The sequence below is a fragment of the Lycium barbarum genome, chromosome 4 (genome assembly GCF_019175385.1).
Source record: "Lycium barbarum isolate Lr01 chromosome 4, ASM1917538v2, whole genome shotgun sequence".
NCBI lineage: Eukaryota > Viridiplantae > Streptophyta > Magnoliopsida > Solanales > Solanaceae > Lycium > Lycium barbarum.
In genome coordinates, this window is record NC_083340.1 from 6,448,766 (window position 1) to 6,460,984 (window position 12,219).

At 37.0% G+C, this 12,219-nt stretch overlaps 2 pseudogenes; one reads left to right on the forward strand and one right to left on the reverse strand.

Moving 5' to 3' along the window:
• Positions 1-2,768: 2,768 nt before the first annotated feature.
• LOC132637102 (subtilisin-like protease) lies at positions 2,769-5,329 on the forward strand (annotated as a pseudogene).
• Positions 5,330-10,326: 4,997 nt separating this feature from the next.
• LOC132635011 (subtilisin-like protease) overlaps positions 10,327-12,219 on the reverse strand; it is a 28,954-nt pseudogene continuing 27,061 nt past the window's right edge.

Consider the following 12,219-nt stretch of genomic DNA (forward strand, 5'->3'; position numbering starts at 1 on the left):
CAACGGAAAGAGGTATTCTTATAAGTTGCTCTGTCGGCAATTATGGTCCATCTAGTAACTACGTAGAAAACACAGCCCCATGGATTCTTACAGTAGACGCTAGCACTGTTGATAGAAAGCTAAAAGCTTGGAAATGGAGAGAAATTTGAAGGAGAATCTGCTTATCCAAAGATTTCCAACTCAACATTCTTCACTCTATTTGATGCTAGAAAAAATGCAAGTGATGAAATTGAAACACCTTATTGCAAACCAAGATCACTCACTGACCCTGCTATAAGAGGAAAGATAATATTATGTCTAGAACATGGTGGCGTTCCCAGGGTTGATCGATGGTAATTAAATGTGAGTACTTTCATTTGGTTTGTCATCCATATTTGATATTTGTGAATTGATCACTAAACATTTTTCACTTGTTTGGTTCATTTTTTCCATTATTTTTAGGATTTAGCTGAAGGCATGCTGTTTAATATTTATCGCATCGTGTAAAAGAGAGATCTGCCAGAATATGTGATGTGTTACAATAAATTACACCACCTTTGGCTTTGTTATTATGAATTTCTACAATATAGCTCAAGTAGAGTTCTGTTCTAGTCTCTTTCTATGTTGCTCCGACTCTTCACTTTCGGTGCCGCACATGTGTCGACACGATAGGGGGTGAGTGTGGGTGTGGGATCCGTACCTATTCTGGTCAACCAATTTTGGATACTTTGACCAAAATCGAGGGAGAAATTCCAAACAGATTCAACGATTTATGTAATCAACACAAAAGCTATGGTAAAATTGAAGAAAATGGAATAACTTGTATATAGAAATTTCTATGTCACTCGTTTCGCTTTTATCTCCTTCCGAGATTCTCCTCTTGTTCAATATTTTCTCCTCAAGTTTTTCACATAATCTCATAATTTAGATTTTATAACTCTATTTTTAGAATTTTGAATTATTTTTTACCGAATTCCCGCACCCGTGTCCGTACCTGGATCCGTACCCACGAATCTTAAAATTTAGATCATGATGAATCTTAAAATTTAGATCCGTACACGTATTCGACACCCCACCCGAGTCCGAGCAACATAGGTCTCTTTCACACTAATGGCCTTTCTATTTGTTATCCTTTGGTAATATTCTTCCCGACATAGTTCGCATTCCACAATGAATGATACTAACAAAAATTGGGGCCTGCTTTTGATTAGCAAGTAATAAGCTTTCAACTGTAAGTTCATCAAATTGATTTTGCAAGTGGAGCAAAATAAAAATGATAGTGAATAGTCAAAGGACAAAGCACTATATATATATAGATGGCTCGAAATCTTAAAAGTTCATCAAATTCATTTTCCAATTGCAAACTTAGTTTTCTATTAAGGGTGTGTTTGGTATGGAGGAAAATGTTTTCCTCTCATGTTCGTTTGGGTAGTGGAAAATAAGTAAATTTCTTACTTATATATTTTCTCATGTTCGTTTGGTTGATAGAAAACGTTTTCCAGAAAATACTCATTCAAGTCTCACCAACTCCAACTCAACCCCATATCCCCAACCCCAGCCACACCCCCCTAACCCCCCTCCAAAAAAAAAATTCTTTTGATTTTGATTTTTTTATTTTTTACACCCCCACCCCAACCCTCACCAACTCCAACCCAACCCCATACCCCCCACCCCACCCACACCCCACTCCCACTCACCCACCCCTAAGCCCCCCCCCCACCCCACCCCTCCATATTTTTTTTATTTTATTTTTTGCACCCCCACCCCCAAACCACTCCCTTAACCCATACACCACCCACTCTCCCCGCACCCCACCCCCCACCCACCCACCCCCTCAACTAATATTTTTTTTGAAGTTTTTAATTTTTTTCTAAATTTTCTACACGACCACATCCCCCATCACTTCCCTCCCCCCTTGCGTGGAACCCATACCACACTAACACCCCCCCTCCCCAACCCCAACCCGAATTTTTTTTTGAAGTTTTTTATTGTGTTTTGCGGGTTTCTACACCCCCAGACACCCCCTACCCCAAAAAAAATCTTTTCACGACACCACCCCACGTCCCCCCACCCAAAATACCCCATCACCCTTTCCAAAAGTTTTAATTTTTAACCACGCAAACATTCAATTTTTATAATTGTCAACTTTTTCTCAATTTTTTTTGGAGGGGGGGGGGGGGGGTAGGGTGCGGGTGGGGGTTGGAGGTGCAAAAAACCAAAAAAATTGTCAAAACTTTTTTTCAAAAATATTAATTTATTTTTTTTGCGGGGGAGGGGGGTGACGGGGGTAGGGGTGCGGGCGTCGAGGAGGGGTAGGATGCGGGTTGGGGAAAAAAATTTGTTTGCTAGGTGGAGGGGTAGGGGTAGGGGCGCGGGGTGGGGCAGGGGTAGGGGTAGGGGTGGGGTGCAAAAAAAGTCAACTTTTTTTTCCATTTTTTTTTACCGGGGGGAGGGGGTAGGGGTGCGGGGTGGGGTGGGGTGCAAAAAAAAAAGTCAACTTTTTTTTCAAAAAAAATATTTTTTTTTGCGGGAGAGGGGGGAGGGGGTTGTGGGTGGGGTGCGTGGGGGTTGGGAGTGGTTGGGGTTTGGGTTGGGTGGTGGTTGGTGGAATGAACTTGTGAATTTATTTTCCCTACTTTTATTAGGGAAGTCATTTTCCTCAATTTTGAGGAAAATGTTTTCCAAAATTTTTGACTAAACGAACGTGACAAAATTGGAAAACATTTTTTGAAAAATGTTTTCCTCCATACCGAACACACCCTAAGTGTTATTTTTACTCCGTAGCAGCCATGGGATTCTTGAAAATCCTTCTAATTATAATCTTTTGTTCTTTCCCGTGGCTCGGTATTTAGAGTGATTAAGAGACTTATATAGTCCATGTCGAGTCCCCAGAAAACCAAATTTTTACTCAATCATCTATGGATTTGGAGAGCTATTACCTTTCTTTTTTCCCTAAAACTACAACAATTAGCTTAAGTGGAAACGAGGAGCCTGCTAGGATGATCTATTCTTATCACAATGTGATGAAAGCTTTGCGGCAAGACTAACTTCATCACAAATGAAGGAGATAAAGAAAAACCCGGGCTTTATCTCTGCACAGCCACAGAGGATTTTGCCCTTGCACACTACTCATACTCCAAACTTTCTTAGTTTGCAGCAGAACTTGGGCTTTTGGAAGGATTCCAATTATGGAAAAGGAGTGATTATCGGATTTATAGACACTGAAATTCTTCCTGACCATCCTTCGTTTAGCGACGTTGGAATGCCTTCGCCGCCTGCTAAGTGGAATGGAGTTTGTGAGTCCAATTTCACCACAAAGTGTAACAACAAGCTCATTGGAGCCAGGTCTTACCAACTTGTCAATCGTTCCCCGATAGATGATAATGGACATGGTACACACACAGCGGGCACAGCTGCAGGAGCCTTTGTGAAAGGTGCTAACGTATTTGGGAATGCTAATGGCACTGCAGTTGGTGTTGCCCCTTTTGCCCACATAGCCATATATAAGGTATGCAGTTCTGATGGAGTTTGTTCTGACAGTGATGCTTTAGCTGCCATGGATGCAGCTATAGATGATGGTGCAGATATTCTTTCACTGTCCCTTGGTGGAAGTACGAAACCTTTCCATGATGATACTATTGCTCTTGGGGCGTACAGTGCAATGGAAAGAGGTATTTTTGTAAGTTGCTCTGCACGCAATAATGGTCCATTCGGTCGTACTGTAGCCAATGAAGCCCCCTGGATCCTCACAGTTGGTGCAAGTACTTATGATAGAAAACTGAAGGCCTCTGTTAAGCTTGGGAATAAAGCATAATTTGAAGGAGAATCTGCTTATTATCCAAAGACTTCCAACTCAACATTCTTCACTCTAATCGATGCTGGAAAGATTGTGAGAGGTCAATTTGATGTCCAATATAGCAGTCCAGGTTGGCTCACTGACCCTGCTATCAAAGGTAAGATAGTCTTGCGTTTGCGAAGTGCTAATCATCGCAGGGTTGATCAAGGACAAGCTGTAAAGGATGCTGAAGGTGTTGGCATGATTCTCATCAATGAACAACAAGATGGTGTGACTAGATCCGCTGAAGCTCACATCTTTCTAGCATTGGATGTTTCAGATGCAGATCGAAAGAAAATTCCTGCCTATATGAATTCAACATCAAACCTTGTCGCTGCAATCACCTTCTATGGAACTGTAATTGGAGATAAAAATGCTCCTATAGTTGCTTCATTTTCTTCTCGAGGACCAAGCGTAGCAAGTCATGGCATCTTAAAACCTGTCATAATTGGTCCTGGTGTTAATGTCCTTGCTGATTGGCCTACCTCCGTGGATAACAACAAAAACACAAAATCTACATTCAATGTTATATCCAGAACCTCAATGTCTTGCCCTCACCTTAGTGGCATAACAGCTCTACTGAAGAGCACACACACTGATTGGTCTCCAGCTGCTATTAAGTCTGCAATGATGACAAGTGCTGACACTTTAAACCTTGCCAAGAACCCAATACTGGATGAAAAGCTCCTTCATGCTGATATCTTTGCAATCGGTGCAGGACATGTTAATCCATCGAGAGCAAGTGATCCAGGACTAATTTATGATACACCATTCGAGGAGTATGTACCTTATTTATGTGGTTTGAACTACACAAATTGAGAGGTAGGTAAATTGTTACAACGCAAGGTGGGTAGCTCAGAGGTGAAAAGTATCCCTGAAGCGCAACTAAATTATCCTTCATTTTCCATTAGACTTAGATCAACTCCTCAGACATATACCAGAACTGTGACCAACGTAGGAGATGCCAAATCATCTTACATGGTGGAGATAGTTTCACCAAAAGGAGTCGATGTGAAAGCTAAACCGTCCATTCTTTTGGATGTGCCAAAATTGATATCATAGCCGCCATGGATGCAGCTATAACTAATGGTGTAGATATTCTTTCTATGTGAACGTAGTACGGGTCCTTTCCATAGTGACAATATTGCTGTTGGGGCTTTCAGTGCAAGAGAAAGAGGTATTCTTGTAAGTTGCTCTGCTAGCAACGATGGTCCATCCAATGGCTCAGTAGAAAACACAGTCCCATGGATTCTTGCGGTAGGTGCCAGCACTCTCGATAGAAAGCTAAAAGCTATTGTTAAGCTTGGAAATGGAGAGGAATTTGAAGGAGAATCTGCTTATCGTCCAAAGATTTCCAACTCAACATTCTTTAGTCTGTTTGATGCTGGAAAAAATGCAAGTGATGAATTTGAAATCCCTTATTGCAAACTAGGGTCACTTACTGACCCTGCTATAAGAGGAAAGATAGTATTATGTCTAGAAGATGGCGGCGTTCCCAGGGTTGATAAAGGATAAGCAGTAAAGGATGCTGGAGGTGTTGGCATGATTATCAGCAACCGGCCAGGTGACGGTGTCTTTAAATATGCTGATGCTCATGTTCTTCCGGCACTGGATGTTCTCGAACACGTGCGTTGCACGTGTTCCCATACTAATTAATACAATTATTTGATAAATATTACAGTAAGGGTGGGATGAGTTGCACAAGAATTAAAGGGAATAAATGAAAGCTCAAACTGATGAAATGGTGAGCCTATTTGCTCGAAATTCATTGTCATTGCAAATCATAATCATACTAAAAAATTGTTATCAAATGAATTTGAAAAGTAATGTTCTTACGACTTCAATTATGCAATTCGTATAATGTATCAAGTATTCAATTTGATAATAATTCCTTTTTTTAAATATCAACAACAGCTAATTTAAATGTGGAATTGAGCAATATCGGCTGTGATTGTGAATGTTTCACATCTTAAAGTTCTTGCCATATTTTTCTAAAAATTGTAGCCTCCTTTTTATACCCGCATACATATCAAGAAATTGTTGTCGAATGAAAGCAATGTTTTATAAAAGTTGTACAGAGTCGATCAACATGTGCCTTCCTTAGAGTGAGTAGTAGATCGTTGTCAATTTCATGGTATACACCTACATAGAAATAGTAGTTATTTGTGTTAGCCATAATAGTTGCTAAAATATTGAATTGGTTAATAAAACATAGTTACACATACATGTGCCCTTTGTCTGATTCAAAATTATGAGTCATTTCATCTGTGAATTGAGCAAGAAAAAATTTAATTTTTTAAAAGACCTTGTCTGAAAATGTCAGCAAATAATGGAGGTTTATAACTTTCTCAAATTGCAATTTTGACCCCCGCAAATTATCAGTTTTTTATAGTGATGCTGCATGTAGTTTAATTTGTTAATTGAGTAACGTGAAAAGTAGATTGGATTGCACTAAGAATGTTATGACTCAAAAAAATGTAGAGGGTTTTGAACCAAGAATATCTTCACGCTTGGTAAAATGTAAACAGGAAGAAAAAGACAAACATATGGATTCTACATAATTTGAGTACACAAAATCGAAATATTCTGGCAGAAAGTTAATATATACACATTAATTCATACACATAACATAGCAGAACCCAAATGAAACATGAATTAGTCATTAGTAAATGAAGATATACTATTTTATTAAGTATACAACATTATAAGAGAAGAAACTAAGTGAAAAGAAACAAAAAATTAACCTGTGACACGTTGGGAAAAGGGCTAAAAAATATCGTCCATTATAAATTTGGGTCAAAGATACCCCTCTCGTCATTAAAGTTTTTAAATATACCCCTATCTTAACGGAAATCTCCAACATAACCCAATTTCATTTTTAAACCCGCTCCATTTAAATCCGACCCAACTAAATAAAAAACCCATATGAGTTACCCTCTCCTATGCCTAGTGGCTCCAAATGTAGTACTCGGAAACAAGTTGATCGCATATGAATTTTTTATGTAGTTGGGTCGGATTTGAATGGAACGGGTTTAAAAATAAAATCAGGTTATGTTGAGTCCGTTAAGACAAGAGTATATTTGAAAACTTTAATGACGAGAGAGGTATTTTTGACCTAAATTTATAATGGAAGATATTTTTAGCCCTTTTCCCAAAGTAGAGGGACATTTTTTACCCTTTTTCCATTTTTAGAGAAAAGAGAAATTTTTAAGGTAGCAAAAGAAATCTGATACTCATCTTATAGAGGTTTAGATAATCTCATTGAACAAAATTGAGAATGTGGGAAGACTGCAAAGACATCCCACTACTGTGGAAGATGGAACGAAACAAAATTGATTTGTGCTTCTAAATACATAATTATTAAATTTATGACTGAAAATCTATTTCTTTCTTTTGTTCAAGGATAAAATGGTCACTCAATTTTTAAAGGCATTTGGTATTTTAACTTTTTATTTAGAGTGTGCTTACTTTTAAGTTGTGTGTGTAATTCATATAATGAATATAATTATTTTAATAAATTACATAAGTCATATAGTAAAACTTAAAAAGTATGTTAAATGACTTTGATTATGCAGTTTTTCTAACATATCAAACATTTAGCTTGACACGTTTTGTTCTTTTAATTTCAATAACACAGTTTACATATAAATTTTAGTAACATTGACTATGGTTGCAAATACTTTACATCTGAAAACTTTTGTCTTGTCTTCAAGAAAATATAGCCTCTTCTTTCAGCATATATATCAAGAAGTTGTTGTGGAATAAAATCTAGCCTTTTCTTCTTTCATCATACATATCAAGAAGTTGTTGTGGAATAAAAGCTAGTCTTTTGTAAAAGTTGTACAATAATTAGATCAAGTTATATCTTTCTAAGAATGGCTAAAGATCATTATCAATTCTATTGTATACACACAAAGAATTAAAAGGTAATTGTAATAGAAATACTTTATATTTACTGACATCAAAAAATTCAATTTATATATGTAAATCATTGTTTCACGTACGTGTGCCTTTTGTCTGACTCAAAATTATGAGTCCTGTCATCCACAAATTATAAGGAAGAACATTAGTTAATCTGTACAAATAATAAACGTAACACTTAACTATGTTAGGTTGAAAAGATTATTTTTTGTCTTGTCTTGAAGAAAATATAGCCTCTTCTTTCAGCATATATATCACTAAGTTGTTGTGGAATAAAAGCGAGTCTTTTGTAAAAGTTGTACAATAATTAGATCAAGTTATATCTTTCTAAGAATGGCCGGTAGATAATTATCAATTCTATAGTTTACACACAAATAATTAAAAGTTGTACAATAATTAGATCAAGCTATATCTTTCTAAGAATGGCTAGCAGATAATTATCAATTCTATAGTTTACACACAAATAATTAATAGGTAATTATGATAGAAATACTTAATATTTACTGACATCCAAAAATTCAATTTATATATGTAAATCATTGTTGCACGTACATGTGCCTTTCGTCTGACTCAAAATTATGAGTCCCGTCATCTACAAATTATAAGGAAGAACATTAGTTAATCTGTACAAATAATAAACGTAACACTTAACTACGTTAGGTTGAAAAGATTATTTGACTGAAAGAAAATTTAAGGAATGGTAGAAAAAATCTATTTAATAAGACCTTACAACAACAGATTTACAATTTATCAATAGTATGTACGGCCTGCCACCAAATCGGAGGAGCAAAAGACAACAAAACTCCTTTTTTATGGCAGAAAAAAGGGACAATATTTGACACAAGAAGGTATTCTAGAAGTGAAATGAAGTGGCAATATATTATGCATTTTATAAAGAATGCACAGAATATGAAAAGATTGTGAAACAATGACTTTGGTAGATAGTTGAAGCTCAGAGGAACAATCAGCCAAACGTGGAATTCAGTTACCAAAAATGAATAGACCTTTAATTAGGATTTGATTCAATGCAGCCAAAAAATCATTACTGCTACTGAACGTGTATTCAACTTTCGTGTAATTGAAAGATAATTACTACTTGATATTTAATGAATTTGATTAGATGTTTTATTTTATTTTGATTTACAATAGGGACAAAACTGTAATCTAACTTTGAAGATAGGGATTTCCTACTTTTAGTATAATATGATTGGGTTATTAATTAATTTTCTACTGCTCTTTATATGAAAAAATAAAATATAATAATGCATGAAGTTTCTTTAGCACTTGTGAAATCTTTTTGTATTCCCGATCAAACTCATCTATAATGTTATTGGCTCTTTCACTTCTTGTCAGTTTCATACTTCTTCTAGGAGTAAGTAAATATGGACGATTATATATGAACTCTAAATAAGCATACCGTTAGAACAAATGAAGCGGCACTGTCTATATATCAGTTTTGTAATTTAATGAGTAGCAGTTTGCAATGGCAAAAGGTCTACGATATTAAAGAAAACTCGGTTCCCCTAATGCTCCAACTTATATGATCGCAATTCTGAAATGCTTGGCGGGAGCTTTATCCTTGTCACATTTGTGTATGCTAAATTGAGATCAATGGAATTGGATTCAAGAGTTAGGATCCAAAGTATAGTTTACCTATGTAATTTTATGTTGTTTTTGTAACTTTTGGTTGCTGTTGGGGTTAACTTTTTTGCGCATAGCATCATATGTTTATAAAATAATTCAATGAGCACTTATTTTCTTATTTTCTTTGCTAAGGTTCTTACTAGTCCAATAAAAACAAAGGCTTTCATGGTTAACTAATTTTATTTTCTCCAATATTGAAATCCATATCAAAACCGTTAATTTTCTCTCCTAGCTAAGATGTAGGACCTTGTTCCCTTTACTCCGATTAGTGGTACAAGAAAAGGAAAAAAAGATAGCTCTTTTATTTAGAATTGGAGAAGAAAGACATATCAAAGTTCTAGGTAAGCAATTATCATCGTCATATTATTACTTTGTTTAAAATTACGGAAAAGGCTCAAATATGTCATTGAACTATCAGAAATGACTCATTTATGACATTCGTCAATAGTTTGACTCATTTATGTCATCCCCGTTACCAAAATGGCTCATTCATGCCATTTTTCATTAACGCCAGTTTTACAATGTCAGATATGACATGTGGCCTCCAATTAGAGGTCCACGTCGTTTAATTAAACCATCACAAATTTAAACTAAAACCCGATCCATAAATTTGTGCTGGTTTAATTAAACCACGTGGACCTCTAATTGGAGGCCACGTGTCATATCTGGCATTGTAAAACCAGCGTTACTGAAAAATGGCATGGATGAGCCATTTTGGTAAAGGCGATAGCATAAATGAGTCAAACTATTGGCAAGTGACATAAATGAGCCATTTCCGATAGTTTGATGGCATATTTGAGTCTTTTCCGTTAAAATTATAATCATCAATTTCTATATGTCCCTTGAAAAACATAAGTGTGATCTAAATATATAATATTAGTTAATAAATTATGATGGCAAAATAGCAATTTATGCTATTTCACAATTTACTAAAGGCACCTGCACTCTTTAACCTTAAAATATTATTTTATTGACTATTATGTGATTTTAAAAATTTGCACCGAATAACATGGGATATACGTGCAACATACGTATCCAAAACTAGTATAGTGAAAAGAAACGACATTTCACTATAATCAAATGGTTGAGTACTATATGCACTTGTACTGCGTTCGATACCGAAAGCATTAACACTAGAATGGTCTTGTAGTTTCACTCGGCAAACGCACTGCAATTGGACTTCTCACTGAGTGCCTATTAGAAGTCCACTTCAAGAATCCCTCAACTACAATGTCTGAGCTATTGGTTGTCTTGGAAAATGTCACTTGGTATGTTAATTTCTGCTTCAACTCGGAGATATTTAGCTCGGAGGGTTCAACTTTCACGACAACTTCTTTTGGTAAAACAATATCCACCTTGTAAGATGATGTAGCATCACCAACGTTGGTCACAGTTCTGCTATATGTCTCAAGAGTTGATCCAAGTCTGAATATGGAAAAAGAAGGATAGTTTAATTGTGCTTCAGGGATACTTTTCACCTCCAAGCAATTCACCTTGCGTTGCAACAGGTTACCTAACTGTCGATTGTGTAGTTCAAACCACAGAAATAAGGTACATAATCCTCAAATGGAGTATCATAAATTAGTCCTGGATCATTTGCTCTCGATGGATTAACATGTCCAGCACCAATTGCAAAGATATCAGCAGGAAGGAGCTCTTCATCTAGTATTGGATTATTAGCAAGGTTTAATGTATCCGCGGTTGTCATCATTGCAGACTTAATAGCAGCAGGAGACCAATCAGGATGTGCACTCTTCAGCAGAGCTGCTACGCCACTAAGATGAGGGCAAGACATTGAGGTGCCTGATAGCATATTGAATGTGGATTTTGTGTTTTTGTTGTCATCCACGGAGGTAGGCCAAGCAGCAAGGATATTAACACCAGGACCGATTATGTCGAGTTTCAAAATGCTAGGACTAGCTTCACTTGGTCCGCGAGAAGAAAATGAAGCAACCACGGGAGCATTTTTATCTCCGATTATCGTTCCTTGTAACGTGATTGTAGCAACAGGGTTTGATATTGAGTTCATATAGGCAAGAATTTTTTTTCCATCTGCAGCTGAAACATCCATTGCTGGAAGAACATGAGCATCAGCTGATTTAGTGACACCGTAGAGTGGCTGGTTGATGATAATCATGCCAACACCTCCAATATCCTTCACGACTTTACTTTTATCAACCCTTGGAACCCCACCACCGCTCAAACATATGACTATCTTTCCTCTTATAACAGGGTCAGTTAGTGACCTTGGCTTACAATAAGGGGTTTCAAATTCATCACTTGCATTGTTTCCAGCATCAAATAGAGTGAAGAATGTTGCGTTGGAGATCTTTGGATGATAAGCAGTTTCTCCTTCAAATTCTTCTCTATTTCCAAGCTTGACAGTAGCTTTTAGCTTTCTATCAAGCGTGCTGGCACCTACTATGAGAATCCACGGGGCTGCATTTCCTACTGAGCCAGGGAAAGGACCTTCATTGCCTGCAGAGCAACTTACTAGAATACCTCTTTCTGTTGCACTGTAAGCCCCAAGAGCAATTTCGTCATCATAGAAAGGTTTCGCATTTCCACCAAGGGATATTGAAAGAATATCTACACCATCATCTATAGCCGCATCCATGGCAGCTAAAACATCACTGTCAGAACAACCACCGTCAGAATTGCATACCTTATATATGGCTATGTAGGCAGGAAGGGCAACACCAACTGCAGTGCCATTAGCATTCCCAAATACGTTAGCACCTTTCACAAAGGCTCCTGCGGCTGTGCCCGCTGTGTGAGTACCATGTCCATTATCGTCTATCGGGGAACCATTGCCAAGTTGGTAAGACCTTGCTCCAATG